The following is a 27,517-nucleotide window of genomic DNA, read 5'->3' as shown; positions in this document are numbered from 1 at the left end:
ATTGGTCTGATAAGGGCTGAGTATAATGAAATTATAATATCCTTAGATCTAGATGTGATGCATTTATGTATATGATATGCCACATAGAAATACTTCCTTACTACTGTGGATACATGGTGGTCAGAGTTCAGATTGCTGTTAATCTGAGTACCCAGATCATGTACCACTGGGCCTACACTTAGGGGCTACTGTCTATAATGTAATTAGCAGGGATGTCAGCTTTCCCAAAGGGAATAATAATGCATTTTTTTGCATTTAGCGTTAATATGTGGCTTTGGCACAAATCATTTGTCTGTGTTAATCCTCTCTGCAGTATATTAACATCATTGAGGGACTCAGTGGTTGCTCCCAATTTGTGATTGTCAGTGAAATTGGTCAGCCACAGATGGTATGAGTTTGCCTGGACTTCTGAACAGTAAGGGGTTTGGTACAGAACCCTGTGGTACGCCACTGGTGACTGGTCTTTTACTAGTGGTGAAGTCACTTACTTTGACAGTATGTGTCCTGTCACTAAGCCATTTGGCTACCGAATCTGGTAACGTAGGGGTTAATTCCCAATTGGTAGAGTTCCTCTATAATTCCTGAGTGTGGGTGGGTGGGTTGTATCAAATGCCTTGGCAAGGTCAAAATAGGTGGTATGCACTGTCTTTTCCTCATCCAGGACATTGGTGACTTTCTTGAAGAAGTCAACCATGTTTAACAGGCATGCTCTACCTTTAATAATCCAAACTGGGTTGGGTCCAGAGTTTGGAGATTACCTAATCCTTGTAATAAGGTTGATAATGATTCTTTCCATGGCCTTGCAGATAGGCTAGTCAAGCTAATGGGCCTGTAATTCCCAGGGTCCATTGATGGTCCACATTTGTGCAGAGGGATTACTGTTGCTGTATTGAATTCGGCTGGAACATAGCCAATTTGCAGGCTGTGGTTAAACAGGGATCTAAGTGGGTCTGCTAGGTCATGCTTCAAGTTGTTTAAAAGGAAACCTGGGATGTTGTCTGGTCCCATTGATGCTGTGTTTTTGGCTTTGGAGAGCATCGAGATGACCTGCTCCCTTGAGATAATAGGCTGAGTAATGATGGCACGTATACTTTGGGGGATGACTGGAGAGGACAAGGGGGGGTGAAGTTTGCTCCAAATCTGTTGGCTAGCAGGTTGGACTTTACCTCCAGTTGAGTATGAGTGGGGTCATCCACAACCAGTTCAGCACATAGCTGGGTATTCCCTTTTAGATTTCAGATGTAGTTAAAGAATGCCTTGTGATTATTCTTAGCTAGGGAGCCTATTTATTTAGCTTTGAAGGACTTGACAATATCTCTAATTTGTTTGTTTAAGCTAGAGAGGGATTTCCTTCTCTGCTGAGGCAGTTCCCTCTTGTTCTTGGACATTAATTTCTTTCTCTTCTTGTATAGGCTGTTTATACTAGGGGCCCACCAGGGTGGCTTGTTTTTCAGCAAGACCTGATTTTAATCTGGTCAGGTACAGCCAATTCTATACAACTGCTTAAGTGGTTATACAGGTCATTGGTGTACACCTCTGCAAAGGCGTCCATGTTATCTGTTTTCGAGGGGGCTTTGAAACTTTTTATACTTAGTAGGAGGTAATTTGTCTTTAAAACATTCTTACTTGTTTTTGAGCTTGATTGGGGTATCTGGTCTTATAATTACATTGAATGAAACTGATTTATGGTCTGATCTTACCACAGAGGACATTACATGGGGTGGGGGGTGGAATACTCTCCCATGTTAGTGAGTACTGTGTCCAGGACATTTGAGCCTCTTCTGGGTGTGCTGACTAGCTGTTCTACAGCATTTGCATTGACAAAGTCCACTAACCTCTGAGCCATTAAGTCTGTGGTTATATATGTTTCCCAGTCAATGGTAGGATAATTAAAATCACCCATGAATAAGGTGTTAGGCTGTATGGAAAATGACTCCAGTAAGTCCAGGTATGCGGTATGCTTTTCCTGTTTCATGGTGGGAAGCTATAGCTAGCTGTGATGTGGTAGGAGGCTTTGCCTATAGTTAATTGGACATGAAGTAGCTCAAGAGAGTCACACTGTTTGACCAGTCTCAATGTGTAGTTATCCTTAATGAAGATGGATACACATCCTCATTTGGTTCTTTCATGCTGTTTGTGGTCTTAATGTATGGAAGAGATTGTAGCCTTGCATGGCCAGAGTCCTTTCTGTGTCTTTAAACCATGCCTTGGTGACTGCACAGATGTCAGCATCTTCCAAAGTGAGGAGTGCTTCCAGGGAGTGCAGTTTCTTGTTTAGACTCCTAGCATTAAGCAGCAGTACTTGAGTTTACCTAGAGAGGATTTTGTTATGTTGGGAGTTTGGTTATTTTGACACTGTCTAAAAAAGGCACAATAGAGGTGGCTAATACCTTTGCAAGTATCTGAAAGCCTAGTAGTGACAGGACCAGACCATCTCTGGCAAAGCAGAGTGGCCTGTCAACCATGTCTTCCCAGTCAGACAGATATTGGATCCCCTTGGACTGACACCAGAAGCTAAGACAATTGTTAAAGTCAATCATTTTTTGTGTGCATTATGAAATCATACTTGGAGAAGGTAGAATGCTGCTTAAGACTAGGCTTATACCTGTCTGTGACACATAATCTAAGAGCTCAGTCATGTCTCTCTTCATATAGTCTAGTGAGGTATGCCTCAGGTTCACTCCCACATGGACTATGACAGAGTTGCATGGGTACATATGGTTGCGTGACTTGATGGATCCTGGCATCTGACACATGCAGCTATCCCTAACCTGCTCCTTATCCAGCCTGGTGAGGGTAACATCTGTGTGTCTCACAATGGAGTCATCCGTGACCAATACATTAGGTTTTGTGGTGCTACGCCTTATGGGCTTATTTGTTGAGATACTGCTATGAATGTCATTATGTGTTGTGGTTGTTTTTGTTATGTGTGGCTTCCATTTGGGAGGCCTCTGAACTTTAGGTAAGTTACTAGTAAGTATCTCTCCATATGTGTGTTTATGTGTCTTGTCCTTATTTAGTGTGGGAAGTGTGTGTGTGTATGTGTGTGTGTGTGTGTGCTGACAACCTGTTTGGCATGCAATTTGTCCTTATGTGAGATTCTTGCGTCTGGTTTCATTGTGTAACTACATCTCTCACATAAAGTATTGGATTGTTTCAGGAGTAAATAATTGTCAGTATACATGAGACAATTTATATATTGCCTGAGGATGCCCAGCCAGAAAGATGATGGGAAACTGCCTCTCCATGATTGCAGGCTCTTACTGTATGTTTTATTAAGGAAGAGAATGGGTTAATCTGACAGGACTGTGCTGGTAGTGCCGACACTGCAAGAGGGACCTTTACTTTTTGTAGGCTAAGTTTGATCAATAAGACAGCACTGTTTAGTGTGCAATTGAGTTGCTCCTGGAGCAGCAGAAAAGATTGGAAGGGTTTCACTGACAGCTGTTTAGGGAAAAACTGAGCTTCTCAACTTTTGCATCTATACAGGGCACTGCTAACTGCCACTATGTGCAAGTGTGAGGCTTAAATACAGGCAAAGACAAACAAGTTTTAAGCTACCTACCAGTCAGGAAAACACACAATAAGTCTTGCACCAGCAATCCTCAACTCAGACAGGCTGGATCAACACATTTCTACCAGCAGGATGCAGGAAAACACCTTCTTAATATAGAATAGCTGGTTTGGAGCCCAGGTGTAACAAGACCCAACAAACTACTTAAAACAGCCCTACAACTAACAGAAGCAATGTAATAAGTGCAATTAACTACTTAAAGCAGCAGTAGACAGTATAGTTTTTTTTTTTGCTATAGAGTGCAAAAATAACAGCAAATAGCTTAAGAAACTGCTAAAGTACGGTGACAGTATATAAGAGAAGTGCAAAAAATACTTATTTTTGTCTTTTCAGTAGTGGATTTCTCCAGGTGAAAGCAGATTCTCAGCAATCAGTAACAAAGTCACCAAATGACAAGCAGCTCTGAGTATCTATGCTAAAGCCTGCACAAATGCAAGGCTTAAATACTAGTAAAAAGAAACATGTTTTAAGTTAACTGCTAATCGTGAAAGCACACAATAAGCTTTCCACCAGCAATCCCCAACTCAGACAGGTTAGATCAGCACATTTCTGACACAAGGGTGCAGAAAAACACCTTCTTAATGTAGAATAGCTTGTTTGGACCCCAAGTATAACAAGACAACACAAACTACCTCCAACAGCCCTACAACTAACAGATAGAATGTAATCCAGTGTAATTAACTACTTAAAGCAACAGCAGACAATACATTTATTTTGAAACTGCAAATGTACAGTCACAGTATATACGAGAAGTGCATAAAATACATACTTAGAGCCCGTTTGTGTACTTCCCAGCTCAGACAGACCAGATAAACTCCCACTGCCACTAGATGAATAATCCCAGTCCTTGTATTGTAAAAGCACAGCAAAGGAGTGTCTGGAGTGAAATGCTACCATAAGCAAACTTAAAAGATACAGCTATAGCAGTGTACTTTAAACAGCTTATGAAGGTGTTACTATTCAATAAAAGTACTTCACTTTGTATAAATCAGCCAAGAACCACTCAGTTGTACAGAATTTATAAAGGCACTAAAAACAAGATAAGCTGATTAATAAGACCTATAGTCAATAAAACTACATGAAGAAATATCGTGTTCCCCAACCTAAACAAACTAGTCTACTTCTCAGAGCACTAGATGGAAAACATACTGACCTCTTAATGTAAAAACAAGTGCTTGCTAGAGTGTAAAAATACATTACTTTATCCAACAGCTAGCTAGATAATGAATTCAGAGCAAGTAAATCAGTAGAACAGACAATGAGAGGCAAAATGCACTTTTCCAATATAAGCACAAGGAAAGGTAAATAAATAATTCAGGATATCAACAGCAGTTTAGAAACGGAGGAGCTTATTAAGCTCAATTTACAAAATGAGTGGGCAGCTTAAAATCACCAGATTTATATCAGATCAGCAAAGGGGAGGTGTGTGGAAAAACTAGCAGGGAATTACCAGCAGTGCTTTAGTTTATGCAGGCTTGAAATCTTTTCAGAAATAGTCAAAGAACCAGAAATTCAATGTGCATTTAAGTATCACTCAATAAACAATTTAACCAATGAAAAACATGTGAAATGTGCAGCCTAGATAATTTAAGTGTCTATGTCTCGCATAGAACAAAAACACCAAGCCAAGCAGATTTCTTAAAACAGAAAACGAAATGGAGGAGGTAAAAGAGAAAGCAGCTCTATCACTCACAGACAAAAATATATAGGTTTACTTTCCTCACCTAGCAGGGAATCATCATTAGTTCTTTAATGTATCCAGGCTTGAAATCTTTTCAGAAAAAAACCCTGTAAGAGGGACACCCACCTAAGCCTCAAAGGCCTCTCAGATGCAGTCATCAAAGACTCTGCATACACACAAACATGACATACCAGCACAACATACAAAAAAAAAAAACACATCTCATTGTTTCTCAACTACCAAGCCCATAAGGTGAAATATTTCACAACCCAACATTCTGGACATAGGTTACTCCATTGTGAGACACACCAATGCATTTTACAAGGCTGGATAAAAAGAATGTTACAGTTAGTTGCCTGTCGGGGACCAGGGTACAGCAGATGATGTACAACAAAATAAAGAAAATCCTGTCAAGAAGTAAAAGGGAATGTGCACAACAGAGTAATATGTCCCTCATTAGTATAAACAAGCAAATCAGGGAGCCAGTCAAGTCTCTAAATGCAGACTTTGAAGTAAAAATAGCCTCCAAAGCTAAGGATAATCTTAAGGCATTCTTCAGTTATGTCCACAATCTTAAGGACAACACCTAACAATGTGTGGAATTAGTTATAGATGAGATCTCCTATACTCCTCCAGAAGATATAGCAAATCTACTGGTTGAGAAATTCAGCTGAAATTTCACTTCCCTATCACCCCCAATTCTTCCCCAAATAATACCCACCACCACTCCTGCGGCAATTATTACCAATGAACAGGTTGCCACAGTGCTCTCTAAAGCTAAAAACATAGCATCAATAAGGCCTGATGATATAACAGGTTGCCTCATAAATAGCTTAAACCAGGACCTATCAGGCCCAATAGGATCTCTACTTAACCACAGCCTCCAGACCGGCTTTGTTCTGACAGAGTGAAGTGCATCTATGGTCATTCCTCTGCATATGACCTGAGAAATTGCAGACCTATAAGCTTAGCTAGCCTTGTTTGTAAGACCATGGAAAGAATAATCATGGACCTGATAAATAATGACAGAATAAACCTCCAAAAGCTGGACCCAACCCAATTCAGCTTCATCAAGGGCAGGTCATGCCTATTAAATCTGGTGGATTTTTTTAAACAAGAAACATCATTATTATTATATTATCACTTATAACATAGGCAATCATTTATTTATATAAATGAAAACAAACCACATTGACACAATCCCAGTTGCAAGCATTTTACATCACAAATCATACTGACAAAATTCTAGCTGTAAACATTATACATCACTTATAATCTGCCCAGTCATTGTCAGTCAAACATTATATAGCTCCTTCAAATCCTGCCTTCTTTTAAACCTCATTCCTCCCCTGTATGCATTGTTCCTACAATTCCTATTTTTTCCTATGTAATTTGCTCCTACCCTTTTCAAAAGTTCCAAATTCTAGTTTGTTTATCTCTGCTACTATATTCACTACTTCTAGTACAGTTGGTTTAGACTTTGATTTCCATTTTTTAGTAATTGTTTTTTTTTTTTGGCAGCCACTATAATTAGACTCAGCAAGGCCTTACTATGTCTAGCCAATTCCGATTCTGTATCATAGCTCAGAAAAATCATTTCATTAGTCACATCAATTTGCCCAGTCAGAATCTCTGACAGAGTAGTCTGCAGGGAATCTTTAAAGTCTGCAAACTCATAACACTCACAGAAACCATGTTCTCAATTACCTCTTTCTTCCACAATACACCGGCAACATTTAACAGCCACAGACAATAAAATATCAGTAAATCCACTTAACGAACACAGCAGAAAGCAGGATGGAAGATCCACACCGTAATGAAAAAAAAAACAAAAAAGAACAGGCAATTTAAATCTTCCGCTTAAACATCACATGACCTCCAAATAACTAAATATGAATAAATACTCAAACCTTTAAATTACAACATACATCATAAACAACCTTACATATAAATAAATTAATTAATTAAAAGGCTATCCTATCTTTCCAATTGTAATTGCAATTTTAAGGTTTGAGTATTTATTCATTTAAATTCATGCTTCCTTATTTATGTAGGTATTAAATTAGTACTAATTTTTGCACGGTCGGATAGATGTTAGGATTAATGGTTTTAATATTCATATTTAATAATACATATTTATTTATGCTAAGTTGATAATGTAACATTTTAAATAAATCTTTAGAGACATATTCATTTTTCATATATTTATTTTTATATACTTGTTTTTATTATTTTACCAAGTGTACATATTAAATTGACTACTTGTTGTTAATAACATGTAATATAGTGAAAATGTGCTCTGTTCCTGTAATTGAGGAAGGCTGGTGAAAATGTTTAGTTATTTGGAGGTCATGTGATGTTTAAGTGGGGGATTTAAATTGAGCTTGCTTTCCCCTAGTAACTTATCTGATGTAGTTCTGGATATACCAGGAAGAAAGGGCTTATATTTATTGTTTTTGTTTTTAATTAAATAAATTGTGTGTTTTTTTATTATGGTGCAGATCTTCCATCTTGCTTTCTGCTGTGTTTAAGTGGATTTACACCTGCAACATTTGCTGTGTACCTGAGGAAACATTCTGTGGAGCATACTTGGGATATAAAAATATCTATGTAAAAATTTCCAAGCATTTTGTTGCATATTTGGGACACACAAACACACACACACACACATGCATATACATATATATATATATATATATATATATCTCACCCCCGTTGTTTCTTTATGAATTGCTTGATTATCCAGTGTCTCTTCCCAATCCTTTCTAACCTCCTCTGATTGATTCTTATAGTTATCATGCAATATTTTATATGCTATACTATTTATTCCTTCTTTAACAGCAGCTTCTGTTCTACATTCTACTAAAAGCTCTACCAGTGATTGTCTTTCATGTAGTATTCTCTTTTGTTTAGTCTCTTTCCAGATATCCTTAGCTGCCACACCAGAATCATTTTTAATCCATACTCCTAAATATTTAATTTTATCATGTCGCTATAAATATGGATATTGTTGAACCAATTTGTGTGGGGGTATATAGTTTACCACTATTACCTTTGTTTTAGCTTAATTAAGTTTGTATCCCAAAAAGATTTGAAACTGTCTCAAAATGTTCCACAACACTAATGTCCTTTTCTGGTTTTATCAGGTATAAAATAATATTATCTGCAATTAGAACCAGCTTTTCTTGACTACCATACCAATTATATCCTTGAATTTCTGAGTCCCTGATTTTCTTTGCAAATGATTCTAAATATAATGCAAATAACAAAGGGGAAAGAGGACTCCCCTGCCTGGTTCCTGTACTCAAGCATAAATTATCAGAGAGGAAACCACCCACTTTAATTTTCACCTCCAATCCCTCATATATCCTCTTTATCAACCATATAATTGTATCAGGGAATGCAAATGCTTCCATTGCCCTGTTCATAAAGTCCCAGCTTACTCTGTCAAATGGTTTCTCTGAAACGACCCACCAACAACAGTGGCATTTTCTTACAGTCTGCTTCTCTCTGGATCATCAGTGTTCTGTTACTGTTGTAAAATATTTGCCTCCTCTCCAAAAACAACATCAATCCATATCTTTCAAGTTTTGGCATCACTTTTGCCATTCTTTTAGCCACAGACATAAACACTTTATAATCATGTTTTAGCATTGGAATGGGTATTTATGAAGATGGATTTTATAGTTCTTTACTCTCTTCAGGTATTACACCTACCACCACTTTCTTCCAGGACGTTGGTACTTCTCCCTTAAAATATTGTTAAACAAAACCTTCCAGATCTTTATTAGTTTTTTTCTCTCATAGCTTCCAAACTTCCACAGGAACACCATCTATTTCTGGGGACTTTCTGTAGATTGGTTATACATCACCATTTTTATCTCATCTCCTATCCTGTTAGTAATTGAGCCTGCTCTACCTCTAACCTTGGCATATTTAATCTTCCATAAACATTTCCATGTGTAACTTTTCTTCATTTCCATATTTTTATGCTTTCTACAAACTTTCAGAGAATTTCTAAAATATTTGGGATCACCTCTACATGATCCCTTGTTATCTCTTGTTATATTCCTTGTTATAAGCTCCCTAAGCTTGTTGACAGCCTCTTCTACTTTCTGTTGCCTGCATTGCTTTTTTCTGAACAGCTGAAGTGCCTTTTCCAGTCAGTGTTTTTCTTCACCTTTTGTAGCTGATTTTCTTTCAGGTCTTCTGTATTTCTTTTTTAGCGGCATCCAGGCAGTGCACTTACTAGCCAGTGACTGAAATTTACCCAGAAACACAAAAGTCCACTGGCCTCTGCTGAGTTTCTGTTTTACACACTGGCAGAGGTAAAATTAAGCTATTACTCAATTTTCAGCCATCTTGGAAAATCTGGTGGACTTAGTTAAGAAAGTGACTTAGGCCATGGATGAGGGCAAAACAGTACATAATGCCTACCTCAACCTGGCCAAAGCATTCAACAAAATTCCCCTCCTCAGGTATTATAAGTAAACTCACAAAAGTGGGCATAAATCCCAACATCTTCAGCTGGATAGTCAATTACTTCAAGGACAAGACATATGTGGCTAAAGTAGGTGATTCAAGTTTCAGCAAGAGATCAGTTACACGTACTGTGCCAGAAGGCTCAGTTCTGGGTACACCCCTATTCATAATATACTTCTTAGATGCCAAGGCCAATGTGGAAGGCCTCTGGATGATAAAGTTTGCAGATGACTGCAAGCTAAGGGCAGTCATTGAACCCCCCTCCCCCATGATAGATATCCTTCAGAAGGGTCTAAATCAGGTAATTGATTGGTGTCAGAACCATGGCCTTAAACTAAATGTGAAGAAATGCATTATCATACTCATTGGGAAATCAAATACCCCTTCTATCTACAATATTAATAGCACACTCATAAGAGTAGACTCAGAGGTGAGGAAACTAGGTACACAGATAGACAGTAGCTTGAACTTTGATTGTCACATATCCACACTGGTGAGGAAATCTTTCTGTGTGGCATAACATATAAGTAAAGGTATGGCATCCAGATCCAGGGAGATTATAGTAACATTGTACACAGCCCTCATTATACCAGTAATTTAGTACAATGCGCCATTTGGAATGTACTTGACTAGGCACTTATAGCAGCTGGAGAAACCTCAAGGGTTCCTCACTACAGGGTGATAACAGCATGTCCTATGTGGATAGACTGAAAGCCCTTTCTCCTTACTCTGTCTCCTATTGATTATTAAGGAGTGACCTATGCCTGACATACAAGGCACTCACAAATACAGCCTTGATGGAGCTACTAAATATCCACAAGACAAACAGTATGAAGGTTGCCCATTGTAGGGATCTAAACTTAGTCAGCAAATCCGACACAACATGCTGGAAGACAGATATGTGTCCCAGAGATTGCCCCTTCTTTGAAATAGACTTCTTATTCAGGTTAATCAGAGTCCCTCCCTGGCCCTCTTCAAGACCAGTCTAGATTGATAGATGGTGAATCATAAATCCATACCTGGGGTGGTGCCTATATCCCTTATGTATAGGGGCATTCTGTAAAATACTCAAGGCATAGGCACAAACCCATACCATCCTCCTGCCCCTAGGGGCCATATACTGTGTAAAATCAGGTTGTATTTGCAAGGCTTGTAAAAGCTCTTGAGCTGTTGGCCTAGTAATCTCCTATGAACCTTTGAGATAATCTGCTACTGCATTTGAAGCTTCTTCTTCTTCACTCACTTACCTTAATTTTCATTTTGACTGGTTCCTCAGTGCAGGTGCAGAACTGGACAGTCTCACTGCAATATTTTCATTTAGATTAACAGGCTTCTACCCTAAGTCCATGCATAAAGGTGGGCATCTCAGACTACAACAGACCTTCAGTGTAAATGCTTGTTCAGTGCTTAGGGTTGCATGCAGAAACTTCTTTTAATGATTGGTGGGTTAACTGTATATATGTGAGAAAAGATACTTGTTACTTTTAAAACTGTCACGATAACTTATTTTTACCTTATATTTAGGGATTTGACAAAGCTATCACTGATCTTCTTTTGAATACAATCACACCAATTACAGAAAACTTGTCTGTTAAATTCTTACCACTGATAGCTGGCAATGATACATACAGCTGTACTGCTTAACTGTATGTTTAAGTAATCCTGACAATAAATACCTGCCAAATGTGTGAAAGCTGGAAATATGTAAAGACTGTTGAACAGTGTGAACATTTTAAAAATACTTTAGTCAAAAAAGTACCTAGACTAGATTTCATTTGTTTTATTACTTGAAAATCAAAAAGTTCATTCCTAGGAAACTACTACATGTGAAGCTGATGACAGAAAAACTTTTAAGATCAACAAGCCAAATTAAACAGATAAGTGCAAAAGCTTGCATCTTATTCAAAAAAGTTGCTAAAGTTATGAAAACGAACCAGAAGAAGTAAATAATACAAGTGATAACTGAGCTAAAGTGATAGACAGATTAGTATTATAAAATACAAATGGAGGGAGATGGCTATAACTATAACGTTCAGCTCTTCATCCATTTGATAAAAAAAAAAAAATATATATATATATATATATATATATATATATATATATATATATATAAAATCTTTGCCTGGGTCTACAGTGAACCATTTTGGCATCTAAATTCAGAAACCAAGTCACATCACTTAGTTTTACTGAGGGCAATAGCACTTCATCTCATACATCTACTGCCAATGTGCATGATAAATATCAAGCATTACTGAAAAGCTGAAGATGCTTATGTAATGGTGAAAGAAAAGTTCACAGGATATTTCCAGCTACAAACAGGCATATCTTATGAAGTGTTTACATCTAGAAAGGCTTTACAGGATCCAAACAAAATGTTATACAGTTAACACACAAGGCTCAAGTCTTTGGCAACAAAACATAACTTCAAATATATTGATTCAAAACACAAAACAGTATTTTTCCTGTTATCCAGGAGAGTTTAGAGGGAAGGAACTGTGTTAAAAAACTATCACATTAAAAGAGTTAACTGACTAGTGACAGAAATTAAAAACATCAGAATAGCAAGACAGTGGAAAATAAAAAAAAGAAAAGAAAATCAGCATTTTACACAACATCAAGTATAGAAATGACAGGTACAGCAGTAGATAATAAAAGTAGAAATAATAAAATGCATACCACAGAATTAGAGTATACAACAGAAAAGAGTAGAATGCCAATGTGCAGACTTTTGCAGTAGAAAATATCCAGACGGTACTGCTTACCCTGCAAAGTAAAACATGGATGAACTGTAAACAGTCAAATCATACTAAAAGAATGCACAGAACAACAGCAAGGTAGTGCAAACACTTCAGTGCAAAAACAAAGATCAGACTATCAAAGGGAGACAGTTTCCATATGTGGAAAGGGACGGGATAATGATGAAGTAGGGGGGAGTAATTCAAGAAATAAGGAAAGACTGGGATTTTGGATGCAGATCCTTAAGGAGAATAACGGTTATACAGAATATTATACTCATAAAGTAGCAGAAAGTATACTAAGAACTAAGCTAACAGGAATGGAGAAATGAGATTCTGCTGATAGGGATGACTGCAAATGGGGTACAGAGAATAGACAATAGGAAGCTGGAATTTAGTGGAGAAAGCTGGCAAAGGAACCAAGGTACTGAGAGCAAATAATTAGAGAAGGAAATGTAATAGAATGGGAAGAGGCTAAGATGACATTTGCATTACAGGCTAGTGATTGCATTTCCTGTCAGGGATTGATATTAGAGTATAGACAAAAAGAAAGGGACGGGAATTCTAAACGAAAGACCTGCTCTGGTTGAGTTTTTAAATGGAATCTATAAAAGAAGCTCCTGTTAAAAAGGAATAATTAAAAGGGAATATAAAATCTTGCACAATAATTATAGGAATCGATAGGAAGAGATCAGAAAAGATTGGGGAGCGGTATTAAATATGCAGTTCACAAAGAAACAATGGGAGGACATATGCATGACTCCCAAATATGCAACAATGTCTATAGGTTTTAGGATTTGTGCCTGGAAATGTTTGCATAGATACTTTAATACCCCAAGCAGACTCAAATAATTTTTCCTCGGGTAGATGGCAAATGTTGGAGGTGTGATGGGGGGAAAAAAGAGATAACTGGGAACATATGTTTTGGGAGTGTAATGATTTGGCAGAGTTTAAAAATTCCCTACAGAGTACTCTGTTAGTAATACTGGGTGAGCAAATGAGTGCAACTAAGGAAATTATTTTTTGAGCTGGGATACAAGATCTGAATTGCCTAGGCATAGTAAGGCCTTGTTAAGTTTAATTCTGGTGGCTGCCAAAAAAGCAATTGCTAGAAAATGGAAATCAATATCCAAACCAACTATACTTGAAGTAATGAATATTTTAACAGAGAAAGAAATACAGGGAGTGAGTGAGATTTTTAGAAAAGGGTAGGAGTAAATATGAAGCAAAAAAAAAGGAAAATGTGTGAACAATAGATGCAGAAAAATGTTTGGAGGAGGAATGAGGTTTAAGAGAAGGCAGTAATTGAATATCTTATGTAATGTTTAGATCAGATGATATATGAAATATATGTGATGTATGTTTGTAAATGTGAACTTGTTAATATGATTTGATTACTTTTATATAAATGTAAGTGTGCCTATGTCACAACTGATAATTCAATAAAAGTGTTTTAAAAAAGGATTATAAAGACTCAGCCAGTATGGTGGATGAAAGAGAGTATGACAAGTCAAAACTAAGGCTTCTTTATGACAAGGAGTATGCATGCTCATATTTCTTCAGAAATATTACCAATATTAGGATACTTAAAACAGATACCATTACAAATAAAAATGCTGTCTGGACAAAAAAATCCTGCAAGACAATTTTTGTGTATTCAACTACCTATAGCAAAAGCACAACATTTTATTCAAATACTGAGTACTATACAAAAAAGGTAACTTGAAAAAAGTAACAGATTAGACAGCTCAACAGAAAATCTTAACTTAGTTAAATGACTTGACAGCATTGCAAATTGTCATGGGGGATTCATAAATACAGTATGCAACTGTGGAGCAAACTTCTTTACAGATATTGTGTACAACTGGTCTGTTGTGTGATTCACAAACGATGTGCAGTGAAGGCACAAATATCCAAGTTAAGGTGAATTGATAACCACAAAAGGCTGCATTAACAGCAGCTTAACACATTTCAATGACATAATGTGTGACCTGGAGGTGCACCAAATTGTACTGGCACTCACTAGTGTTTATAGCGCACACATAAACAGAAAACAATGCAGTAGGTATACATACTAATAAAACATAAACCCAAACCATGCACCTACAAGTAAAAAAAACAACTTTTAACTGTTGCTGTATAGATGCATACAGTAAATCCAGCACAATCTCTCTGCACCTTGTAAATAGTAATAACACATTAAACTGAATGAGCATGGTGAAAGCTTCCCAGGCCATGTTAAAATGTGGGACTGACTGATTATATTAAATCATCCATAAAGACACTTGTGTCATGTATGCCAATAATAAAAGGAATTATACATATCTGTTTATGCCACAATAATGCATATTTGTAGGCTCTCTTTCTGCTTTTGTAATAACCATCTTAAATAATTCTCCCAAGTATAAAGCAGGAAGACCATCATACCACATACTGAATGTTTTACATTTGCTCCCTTAATCATGATGAACTGTATTTATACAATGTGCTATCATTTTTTTACATATCTTATCCCTCTCTCATTGCCTGGCAACCATTAGTCCTCCATCCCATAGGAGCCATCATACAGGCAGTCATCAGGGACTTTGTGGTTAAGACTCTAACTCTGCCCCTGGTGGCTAACCTGCATCCCTACAGGGGTACTCTCTGTCCTTGCCAACATGTGTATGTGTGTATACTCATGCACATACCTAGCAAATCACCAGTTTGAAATACATACATATAATTATTTCTAGCACAGACATTAATGCCCTTCTAGCCTGCCAATAGACCAGAACAGTTGTTCCCATAATAAGTGTCCAGGCGGTTCTTAAAAATATCTAAACTAGTGCTTGCTTTAATATAATTTTGTAGTCTGTTCCATGCATCAGCTACTCTGTCAAAGAACTAATCAGTACACTTTTCATGCCTATAGAATCTTTTTCTTTTTGATAACCCCAAACATTCCTAGAGATGGTTGTCTATAAATACTCTCTCTATATATATATATATATATATATATATATGAATAAGATCTCCTCTTAAATATCTATATGAGACACTGTACCAGTTTAGATATTTTAGTCTTTCATAATAACTAAAGTTTTCACATCTGTGGATGCCCATGATATATTTCCAATGTACTCTTTCCAGTTTACTCATGCTTGTTTTCTTATAAGGTTTCCATATTGTTATTCCATACTCAAGTTTGGGTCAAATGTTACTAACAAACAATGACTTCATAATTTATTATTTTCTAGACTTTATAAATCTTTTTATACAACCTATAGTTCTATAACTACCATTAACCAACTGGTTGATATGATTAGGAAAAACTCAAAGCTGGATCTACCCATATACCCAGGTTTTTAAATAAATCTACAGTTTCAATCACTGTGTGCTCCATTAAATATTCACCTTACAATTTATGTCTCCCAAATATAGTTTTTGATGTATTTATCAGCATATTAATTTTCTGTGCTCAAATGGGGCTGTAAATGTTTGCACAGATACTTTATACCATAAGCAGACTCCAGTGAATTATTCCTCGGTTAGATGGGAGATGTTGAAGGTATAATTGGAAAGAAAGAGGTATGTGGGTTCATGTTCTCAGAGTACAATGAGTTGGCAGACTTTAAAAACTTCCTACAGAGTACTCTGTCAGGAATACTGAGGAAGCAAATGAGTGTAACTAAGGAAATTATTATTTGAACTGGGATAGTGGATCTGAATTTCCTAGGCATAGTGAGACCCTGTTAAGTTTAATTCTGGTGGCTGCCAGAAAAGCTCTTACTAGAAAATGGAGATCAAAGCCTAGACCAAGTATACTTGAAGTAGTGAATATTATAGCACAGATATAATAACACAAAGTGGGATCTTTAGAACATAAAACACGTAAATTGTGGGGACAATGCATGCAGAAAATGTTTGGGAGGAGGAATGGGATTTAAGAGAAGGCAAGAACTGAGCAATTAATCTAATATTGCTTGATTACATGATACAGAACAATATATGTGATGTATAATGTTTGCAAATGTGAACCTTGTTAACATGTGAAACAAAGCCTTTAAGCCAGGAAATGGAGAACTCAGACCAATAAGACCTTAACGCAAATTTATTAAGTACAAAAGAACAGCGTTTTCGCTACTCACATAAGGTAGCTTCTTCAGAGGTAAAAAAAGAGCGCGAAAATAACGCTCTTTTAAATACTCATGACACTGTAAATGACAAGTACATCACTTCCTGCATAAAAAAGTGCTTCCAATAAAAAAGAATACATACTTGGTTTGAAGCACTACACTAGTACAATTTTAGCATGGAGCAATCTTTATAAACAATTTAAAATGCCATTATAAGCGTAAATAGACAACTTTATAACCACAAAATATTAATATATGCAAGTCTGTAATAAAAAGATCTTCTGTAGAAAACCAAATAATACTAGAGAAAGGGTGTGTTGTTAAAATTATAATAATAACACAAGCACAAAATAACTAAATGCACCTTTCAAAACAAAATTAGTATTTTAGTTTCTACAACAAATGTACACATTAAAACTAGTATTATACTTATAGCTACAGAAATAGATGTGTCAGTACAAATTGCATTTGATAAAGCTGTATTAGACACTTCATTATTAAAATGCTTGTAGCTATTTCAATATCAAAAAATCAATACTAGAAATTTTTAATTAATTAAGTTAAAAAATTTTTTTAAAAATGTAGTAGTAAAACTACTAAAAGGCATATGGTGTTAGTGCCTAACGGTCATTAAATAAATCAAAACATTACATGTCTTTTGATAGGCAAGGACTTTAACTAGTCATCAACACCAGTAAACAACATAAAGAAAACTTAAAATGCTAAACTTAACCCTCAACAAAAGTTATTACCTCATGTAAGATTTTAATTTTAGAAAAGGTGTTATATTACTTGTTAACATGGTTTTATTACTTTTATAAAAATATAAATTTGCCTATTGCATATGAACTGGTTCAGGAATGCCCATATTTATGGGGACACAATAAAATTAAATATTTAGGAGTATTGATTAAAAATGATTCTAGTGTGGCAGCCTAGGATATGTGGGAAGAGACTAAACAAAAGATAATACAAAAACTGAGAAAATGGAAGCTTTGTTATATGGACATGGATAGTAAGATATAAGCAGTTAAAATGTCTTTAGCCCCTTTTGTCTTATACACAAGTCAGGCATATTTTTATCAACCAGAGGAGAAGAGCTGAAGGACTTTATCTGGGAGCGGAAGACAGCAAGAGTCAAGTGGGATAAGCTGATTCTTCCAGTCGAACAGGGCAGATTGGGATTACCCAATTTGAAGGGGTATTTCAGAGCTACACAGACTCCTATACATAGCACAAGCAGAAAACTATAATTCAAAGTGGAAAGGGATGATGATGAAACAGGGGGGGAAGCTCAAGAAACAAGGAGAGACTGGGATTTTGGATGCAGGCCTTTAAGGAGAATAACAATAATCATGCAGAATATTATATTCATAAAGTAGCAGAAAGTATTCTAAGAACTAAACCAACACTGAAATAGAAAAATGAGAGTCTGCTGATAGGGATGACTGTAATTAGGGATACAGACAATAGGCAAGAAGGGACTGGAATTTATTGGAGAAAAGTGGCAAATGAACCAAGGTATTGGGAGCAAATAACTAGAGAGGGAAAGATGACACAATGGGAAGACATCAAAAATGATTTGGACTACAGGTTAGAGACTGCCTTCCCCTATCAGATATTGATATCACAGTATAGGCAAAGAGAAAGAAATAGGGGAGTTCTAAATGAAAAAACAGCACTGTTAGAGTTTTTTAGTAGAATATAGAACAGAAGCTGCCATTAAAAAAGGAATAATTAGTAGATTATATAAAACACTGCATGATAACTATAAGAATCAGTCAAAGGAGGTTAGAAATGATTGGGAGGAGAGACAGGATAAGCAATTCACAAAGAAACAATGGGTGGATATATATTTATGTCTCCCAAATATGCAACAAAATCTAGAAGAGTTAGGATTTTTGTCTGGAAATGTTTACATAGATATTTTAATACCCCAAGTAGACTCCAGAGAATTTTTTTCTCAGGCAGCCAGCAAATGTTGGAGGTGTGAAGGGGAAGAAAGAGATAATTGAGAACATATTTTCTGGGAGTCCGGTGAGTTGGCAGACTTTAAGGATTCCCTGTGGGATGCACTGTCGAAGATGCTGGGTGGGCAGATTGGTCTGATGAGGGAAATGGTTTTTCTGAGTTATGATACAGAATCGGAATTGCCTAGACATGGTGAGACTTTGCTGTGTCTAATAATGGTGCCTGCCAAAAAAGCAGTTGCTAGAAAGTGGAAATCAAAATCTAAACTAACTATACTGGAAATAGTGAATATAGTAACTTAGATAAAATAACTGGAATTGAGATCTTTAGAAAAGGGTAGGAGTAAACTACAGAGGAACAAATGGGAATTGTGGGAATAATACAAACAAGGGAGGAATGAGGTTTTAAAGGTGGCAGGAGTTAAATGAACTATATAATGTCTGAGTGAGAAAGATTGGGTAGATTATAAGTGATGTACAATGTTTGCAACTGGGAGTGTGTCAGTATGGTTTGTGATGTAAAATGCTTGCAACTAGGATTGCATGGGTGTGGTTTGTTTTCATTTACATAAATGTATGATTGCCTGTGTAGTAAGAAATGGTTTAATAAAGATGCTTCTTGTTTAAACAATGAGGAATTGAATAATTTATGTAATATTGCATAGGTTATACAATATATAGTAATATATGTGAAGTATAATGTTTACATTAATATAGTTTGATTACTTTTATATGAAACTAAATTTGCCTATGTCACAAGTGATAATTCAATACAGTAGAGAGTTGATTATCTGAATGTCAATTATCTAAATTTCAATTATCTGAATGCAGCCTTCCAAAGTTTTTGGGTAGGAAAAATCATAAAGTCTGAATATGTAAACATTAAACGTATTTGCTTGTGCATGTCTTTTGAGCTTGTAGCCTGCTTTTGTGTAAGAAATATTCTTTATTGTCCACTGGAATCACTGAATGGTTAAAAAGTGTAGTCCCTGTGTGCAGAAAAAGCAAGATTTTAGAATTTTTTTATCCAGTTTAATGTATGTTTGATTATCCAAACTACCCTGGGTCCCAATTAGTTCAGATAATTGACTCTCTACTGTAAAGGTGTTTGATAAAAATGTAATTTTGCCTATGTTACAAATGATAATTTAATAAAGTCATTTAAAAAAAACAACATATTAGAATGGTTTAGAATCAGTGGAAGAGGCATGGGAGCCTGCCATGCAGACAGATTCAGGGCCTGGTACAGCCTCCATCCTATGCAAAAAGGGATGACAGCTCTCAGAGATAGGATTAAAAGTTATATCTCAATAAGTGTACTCTTAAACTAAGACTGAATGGTGAAATGCATAACAGTATGGTAGGAATTCAGGCAGTAGGAAGAGGAAAACACAGAAAATGGCACAGGAATAAAGATTATTTGGAGAATGGCTAGTTGTTATTGCTACGGGATGCAAGGAATTTTGTAGAAAGATGGGCAGCTGCACACATTGATGCAGGAAGTGAGGATAGACATTGGTGTTAACAGAGTAACATGGAACAGTAAGCACAGGATGATAGACATTGACATATCTGGCAAAAGGCTGCTCGGGGCTTACAGAGAAATAAGGGACTGAATTGGAGTTTATATGATTACATGACACTTGTTTGAAAAACATTTTATTGAAATGCATTTTATTTGAATTCCAGATAACAGAAATATGATATTGCGAAAAGCCCCACTGAATCCCCCCATCCCCCTCATAGATATAATTACTCCATGGTCACATGACTGTGAAGAAATGTGAAAATACACACACATATATATAATACACTCACACACACACACACACACACACACACACACACACACACACACACACACACACACACACACACACAGGGAATCACTGACAATGCACAAACTGAAATTACACCACCAGTAGGTATGTATAGGCAACTCCAGTCACAATGTAAAGTTTCTTCATATATTTCTACATATTCTACCTGTTTTACAGAGTTAGATATAGTTATGCAAAATTCAATGAAAAAGACTTAAGTCAAATGGTCATTCAACTAAATTGTCTTTCAGTCCTTTTAACACCCTGTGTTTCCATTCACTAAAATTGTCATTCAACCAAATGACAAACAGAAAGGCAGATGTACACACACACACACACACACACACACACACACACACACACACACACACACACACACACACACACACACACACACACACACACACACACACACGAGGATGTCAGACGTTAGAGCATAGATTGAAAAGTTCACCATATCATGAAGTTGTCAAAGAAGTGTACTGGGTGAGATCCTGCTATATACACCCTACTAGATAAGATCTTGTAAGTGGGTGAATAGATGTAGTGTATCATCACACAGACAGTCAAGGAAGAAGGATGAGAGAGTGCCTGAGTGCATAATGGTACTAAGTAGGAAGGAGAGGATCCTAGTCACAGGAAGTAGGATGATGGGTTGTGAGGCTTAGTACTTGAATGTAATAGGAAGGTTAGGGTCACACAGAGCAGGTCAATGAGGAGTTAGAATGTATGTTTTCCAGATGTGTGTGAATGTGCCAGTGACGTCACGATTATATTCCAGTCCATTTGTTTTCTGAGAAAAAGTCTTTCTACAAATCTAAAGATTAGTTGGTCCCTACATTACTGCTGATGCCTCCTGCTCTCACATCTGTCATTCCCATTCTGGAAGACCCCTTCACATCCTTTAGATGTGAATTGTGTACCTATAACATGTCTTTTCATGTCTCCTTGTCTCTTCTGGTCTCTAGTGAGGTATGCTTATTTCCTTCAATTTCTGGTCAAATTCTTTCTCTTCCATCTCAAATCCTTCTGCTGCCTTCATTTAAGCAGACTGATATCCCTGTCTTTGTATGGCCTTCGTGGCTACATGCAGTTCATAGGTTCATAGTTACTTTCAAGGCTATTGATCCTTCAGGATCTTTAGAAGCCTAGTCCTGCATTCTCATGAAACTTTTAGCCCTTGTATTTTAAGTATGAATACTCCGAGCCAGGCAAAATGTTAACATGTTATGCCTATCCATAAGGGACAAGGTTGCTAAACCATGGGTGAACTTGTGGTTTCCCATCTATTCAGCCAGATTAAGTTTGGATAGATTAAGGGAAGTACTTTGCTTTATGTGGCGAGGAAGATGATTCCAAAGACGTGTAATTTTCTGTGTACATATGTAACCCTCCTCATGCTCCATTTATGTTATTTAAAAGAATAAGATCTCTTGAATGTGATTTTTGTCACCATTGGACTTGCGGATGTGCAGTAAATGTGACAGGAGGGTCTGTAGAGAATCTATATGTGAGGCAAAGATTGCCCCTCAGTAGCCTGTATGATACCGAGAATAGGGATGTGACTTTGAGATAGTTAGTGAAGTTTTTATGTTTTAGTCCCTTTATCTTCTTGGTGAGAAAGCACTGTGATCATTCAAATTCTGTTAAGTGTTTGGACAGGTACATACCAAAGGGAGTGTTATACTCAGTGATCGACCTAATAAGTGCTGAATACAATGATCACATCCCTGGAACTAGATTACATAGCCTTACTAATAATCTATACAGTGAAAAAGGACTTTCTTACAGTAGTGCATACATGGTGAGGGAAGGACAGTTTACTGTCCACATGCATTCCCAGGTCCCTAAATATGGAGTTGATATCTGAGAGAAGGGATAAAGTACAATTGTATAAGTAAACTTTCCATAAACAGTATACATTTGAATAGATCACTGTTGCAGTGGCATAAAGCTATATAGGGTATGTCCAAGTTAGCATTAGCGCATGTTGTCATAAAAGCAGACATATGAGTGCCAAACATCAGGCTTTCCTGCATCCCACATAAAAAAAAGAAGGCTGTAAAGTGAAACAAACAGGCTCAGGGTCCACAATTGTAAATGTATGTGTTAGGAGAAAAAGGTACAGAGATAAGGGGAACCCCACCTTGGCCAAGGGATAGGATCCTGTAAGGAGCCAGAAAGGAATAACATGGGAATGGGGGATGGTGTTACTACTACAACAGTTATCTATTCAAACATCTACTGTTATGATGTTTACTTTCACAACTGTACTATGTTAATCATTAGATCACTATTGCAGTAGCATAAAGTTATATGGGACAATTACCGCAGCCCAGATAGGCAGAGAGGAGGAAGAAGGATCAGAGTCCAGGAGCCCCTGAAGAACACATCCAGCAAATCCTGCTCTTGCCTTGGAGAGGGAGTCAATCTTTTAATATTTAGTGAAGGCATACACAAAAGAACAAGTTGCACTCTTTAGAAGTGTTCAAAAGTCCACACCAGTCCAAAATGCTGCAGAAGTAGCCAAAACTGTGGAAGAGTGAGCTTTGACCTTCTGAGGGGGGACTTCCATGGTGAGAATAACAATACTGGACGGACTGGGAGTAACCATTCTGAAACTGTCTTTTATGACACTGATTGTTCTTTTTTTGTTTCCATCAAAAGACATGAATAGCTGATTAGAAGCTCTAAAGTACTTTGTTCTGTCACTGTAGTATTTGAGTGGCCTGTGGACATCTGGAGTGTGCATTATTCTCTCTCCCTTTTTTTTGTACAGAAAAGAATATATGGAGATGAATAAACTGATTTAAAGGGAATCCAGAGACCACCTTAAGCATGATGGAATGGTTAGTTCTTAATGTTGTTCTGTCCCTATGAAACATCAGAAAGGGTTGAATCACCATCAGAGCTTGCAATTCAGATAATCTCCTATCCAAAGTCAGAGCAATGAGTTAAACAGGTTTTCATGTCAAAAACTTTGTCAGCTTAATAAGCTGGTTCAAAACATGGAACAAGCCAGTCCAAAATGGATTCCAGCAAGTAAGGCATCTGCAAGCTCCCAAAATACCAACATGAACCAAAAAATAACCAGCAGATAGTGGAAGCCATAAAAGTATATATTAATTCACTTGAGTCAAGACATCAATATATAAAAATTACAAACCGGTTTCAGCTTAAAATTCACTAAGCCTTCATCAGTGTAAATATACAATAAAATATCACACATATATATACTGTGTCACAAGCCAATAAACCAATTAGAGGTGTTCATTTAATCCTGGGGCAAAAAGCCCTCCCAGTTTGATGATCCATTTTCTCTCTTTCACATTCAGTAACTCATGCCGTCCAGATTTATTGTATTTCATACCCCAAATTTTGCCAATAATTATAAAATAAAAAGAGGCTATTTGGTTGACTTCAGTATGTTTGTATAGAGCATTTGTATGTTTCTTATTTTTGATTTCACTGATATGTTCTGAGATTCTATATTTAAGTGCTCTAGACATTTGGCCCACATAAAAAGCGGAGCACTGACAAGTGGCCAAATATATAACCCAGTCTGAGCTGCAGTTCGCAAAGAAGGAAATGTCATAAACTATACTAGTATTTTTACTAGTGAAGCTATTCGTTTTTAATATTCTACTGCAATGTGTACAATGACCACATGGGTGACATCCTGTAGCAATTTGTTCCAGAACGGTACTCTGCAATTTTTCCTTAGGTTGATATCCTCCTTACCTATAAATGGTTAAAAATGGACACCAAGTTCCTACCATTCCTAAAGGAAAATAGGCAATCTACTCCCAATAATTCCGAGAGCCTATTATCTGCCTTAAGGATGTTCCAATTGGATTGTACACTATTGATAAGTGCCCCAACATTTCTACCATAAGTAGTCACTAATCTAGGATAACCAGTACTTCTACCCTGTTTGTCATGATATTGTAGGAGTGCTGCCCTGTCCATACTATTGACAGCATTCCTGGCCTGCATAATATGTCCTGGTTTATAGGCCCTCTCCCTGAATCTCTTGGTCAAGTCATCTCTGTAATGCATACAGGTGTTGTCCTGTGAGCATATTTGGTTCACCCTCATATATTGTGATTTAGGAATGTTTCTGCATATATGGGAGGGGGGATGAAAGCTGGAGGCATGGAGAACGGAATTATACTCAGGGAATTTACGGTAGACTTCCGTGTATTATCTGAAGCCCTGCTTACCATTACATCCAAAAAAAGTGATATTATTTTTATGGCAATTCACCGTAAATTCAATTTCCCATTTTTTTTTCATTTAAATATTCCACAAACTCCATCAGATGTTTCTCATCCGATCTCCATACCATCCAGCAATCATCCAAATATCGAATGCCTGGATACCAGCCCAATGAGGAATATTAGTATAAAGGGCTTTGACATCCAGGGTGCAGAGTATCCAATCATCCTCTATCTGCATCTCAGATGACCTGCAAGAATTCAGTTGTGTCTTTCAGATGAGCTCTCACCCATTTTAGTAAAGGTTGCAAATACTTAGTCAAATACTGGGAGAGAGGCTCAGTCAAAGAATCTCTACCAGACACTATTGGCCAGTCAGGAGGGTTATGCGGGTTCTTATGTATTTTAGGTAGAAAGTATACATATTGATTATTGGGCTCCAGAATAGTGAGTTGTTTTTTTTTTTTTACATTATCAGTGATAATTCCTTCTTCCACAGTCAATGATAAAAAATCATCTTTTTTTTTTTTAATTTTGGGAGGGTTATATGTCAGTTGCACATAATATATAGATGATATATAGCTGATTTTTGGCCTCATTATCATACTGCTCCCAGTTTTGCACCACCACAGCTCCACCTTTATCAGCTCTCAAGATCTCGTGATTGTCAGCTAACTTAGGAATAATAGCCATCTCCTGTGTAGTTATATTACTTGCTTTGATATGGCTATTCCTAGAATTAAAGTGGAGGTCCCTAAGCATGGAGTTTTGAAATGCTTGTACACTTGGGTACATTGGAGGTGAAAATGTAGATTTGTGATATCTAAATTGATCATAAGTATCAGCATGACCTATATCATGAAAAAAACAATTTTAAATTAAGTGTCCTACAGAACTCAATAACATCTTTGACAAAATAATCTTCAGAGACAAAACCACCAGGTATATATGAAAGACCTTTATTCAAGATACTTATTTCCAAGGAGGAGAGGGGGTAGGATGAGATATTCAGTACATTTTCTACTGGTGTTTCTGCACAAACTTCCGTAATAGTCCATCCATATTCACTACACTTTCTGTGTTTTCTACCCCTCGTCTTCCTTTTTGGTTTAAATCTTCCAAATTACTGGAATTCCTCCTCTTTTGTGCTGGTGAGCCTGTGGATACTATAGTTTCAACATCATACCCAGAAGAGGAATCATCCTCTGATGTATCAGATGCTTTTCTAAGTATTGATCTGGTTCGTTTTCTTTTTACCGGGTTCCTATATGATTGTGCGAACCTAACATGCTTACCATTGTCCCTAGAGAAAGGGTCCTCCTGTTCATAGTCTGTTACATCCCTAAGGAATTTTATATTTTTTCTTTCTTTGAGTTGTGTTTCCAAATTAGTCAATTCAGTGCTTAGTTTCTTAAAACATAAAGAATAAGTATGCTGTCCCTCAAATTCCTTAGCTTGTTCGCTTAACTTGGTGATAGCAACAATTTCTGCATCTATAATTCTGTCATGAAAGCCCATCAGTATCTCCACAAATTGCATTGTAGTTTTTTGCTGTGCCTCCTTCCATTGCTGGAGTAGGGCCTGGTCAGGATTGCTCACCATTGGTTGGGTTCTGACTCGCAAGCCTCTGGGTGTTACCCCTTTAACTGTATAGGCCTTGAACAGTTTATAATACCATACATTGTTTCTAAGGGAACGCATATGTTTAGTTAGAGTAGCAAACAAAGCCTCACATGTATCACTCCTATTGACCAGTGTGGCCCCATTCTCTAAATTGGAATCCATCCCAATAACAAAAATTGCCAGGTCCTCACGATCGGAGGATAATCCCCTAATCAAATTTGAAATATCCATAATGAATGAGCATCAAATGAAATATTTATATATATGATCCCAGATCTGAAAATATAGTGGACAATATCAACCCCCTGGTCATTTACCAGGACAATATCAGCCTAGACTTACCACTTCGATCAAATCCTATATTTCTTAGGGATAATAAGTCATCCATAAAGATATAAACCAACACTTCCTAGACAGCCCCGCTGAGTCCTACTTACTCTCTACCAGTGTTGAGCCCACTATAACTTACGTCCAAGTGATCAAATCATGTAGGCATTGCTCATAATGATCTTCCATTCAGAATGGGCATCAACCTCCCGCATTCAAATATGATGCAAAAATAATAATTAATTAAACCTAACAATAGATGGTAAATGGATGACCTAGGTAGACCGGTCAAGGGAATTAATCCTATGTGGGTAAACTGATAGCCAATAAATAAACCAGCTCCAATAAAGACTAATTAGTCTCTAGGGGTTATTGTGGTAGTATACTCAATATCTCTGTATATGGATCTCAGCATCCACAGAACTACAAAGAATTGAAAAATAGTGTAAACACTTAACTAATATGGAGCCTGCTGACCAGGAATACATTGAGGTGCCTAGCCTTATATCTTAATATGCACTAATAGTTAGAAGATCCATCCAATATTAATAGTCATGAATTATAACCCTGCTCCTATAATAAGATTTTTCCCACCTGCTGTTTGAATCTATTAAGATGCCTAATAGCAAGGTACAAGTTACCTGTCTTGGCTAACAGCCAATCAGCATATGGTCCTCTTATGTATTAAATTCCAGTCATTTGGACATTCAGAATATTTAAACATTTCTTGCCTTAGATATTAACCGTCATGATTCTACATATAAAGAGATGCATATCCAACCCCACAGATATAATTTAAATGTCCAAATATTAGTTCCCAGTAGCAATATTGATCCACTTTACCTACTTATGTTAGGATTGTAACTAAAATACTTGATTCAAAGCTGTTAATATCAAAATTAGTATACTAAAAATCACCTCCTACCCTGCTGGGCGTATAAAATTCAATCCAGTAGTCAAATTTCAAATG

The sequence above is a fragment of the Protopterus annectens genome, chromosome 9.part0 (genome assembly GCF_019279795.1).
Source record: "Protopterus annectens isolate FY-2018-M chromosome 9.part0, PAN1.0, whole genome shotgun sequence".
NCBI lineage: Eukaryota > Metazoa > Chordata > Ceratodontiformes > Protopteridae > Protopterus > Protopterus annectens.
This window is presented reverse-complemented; position numbering follows the sequence as displayed.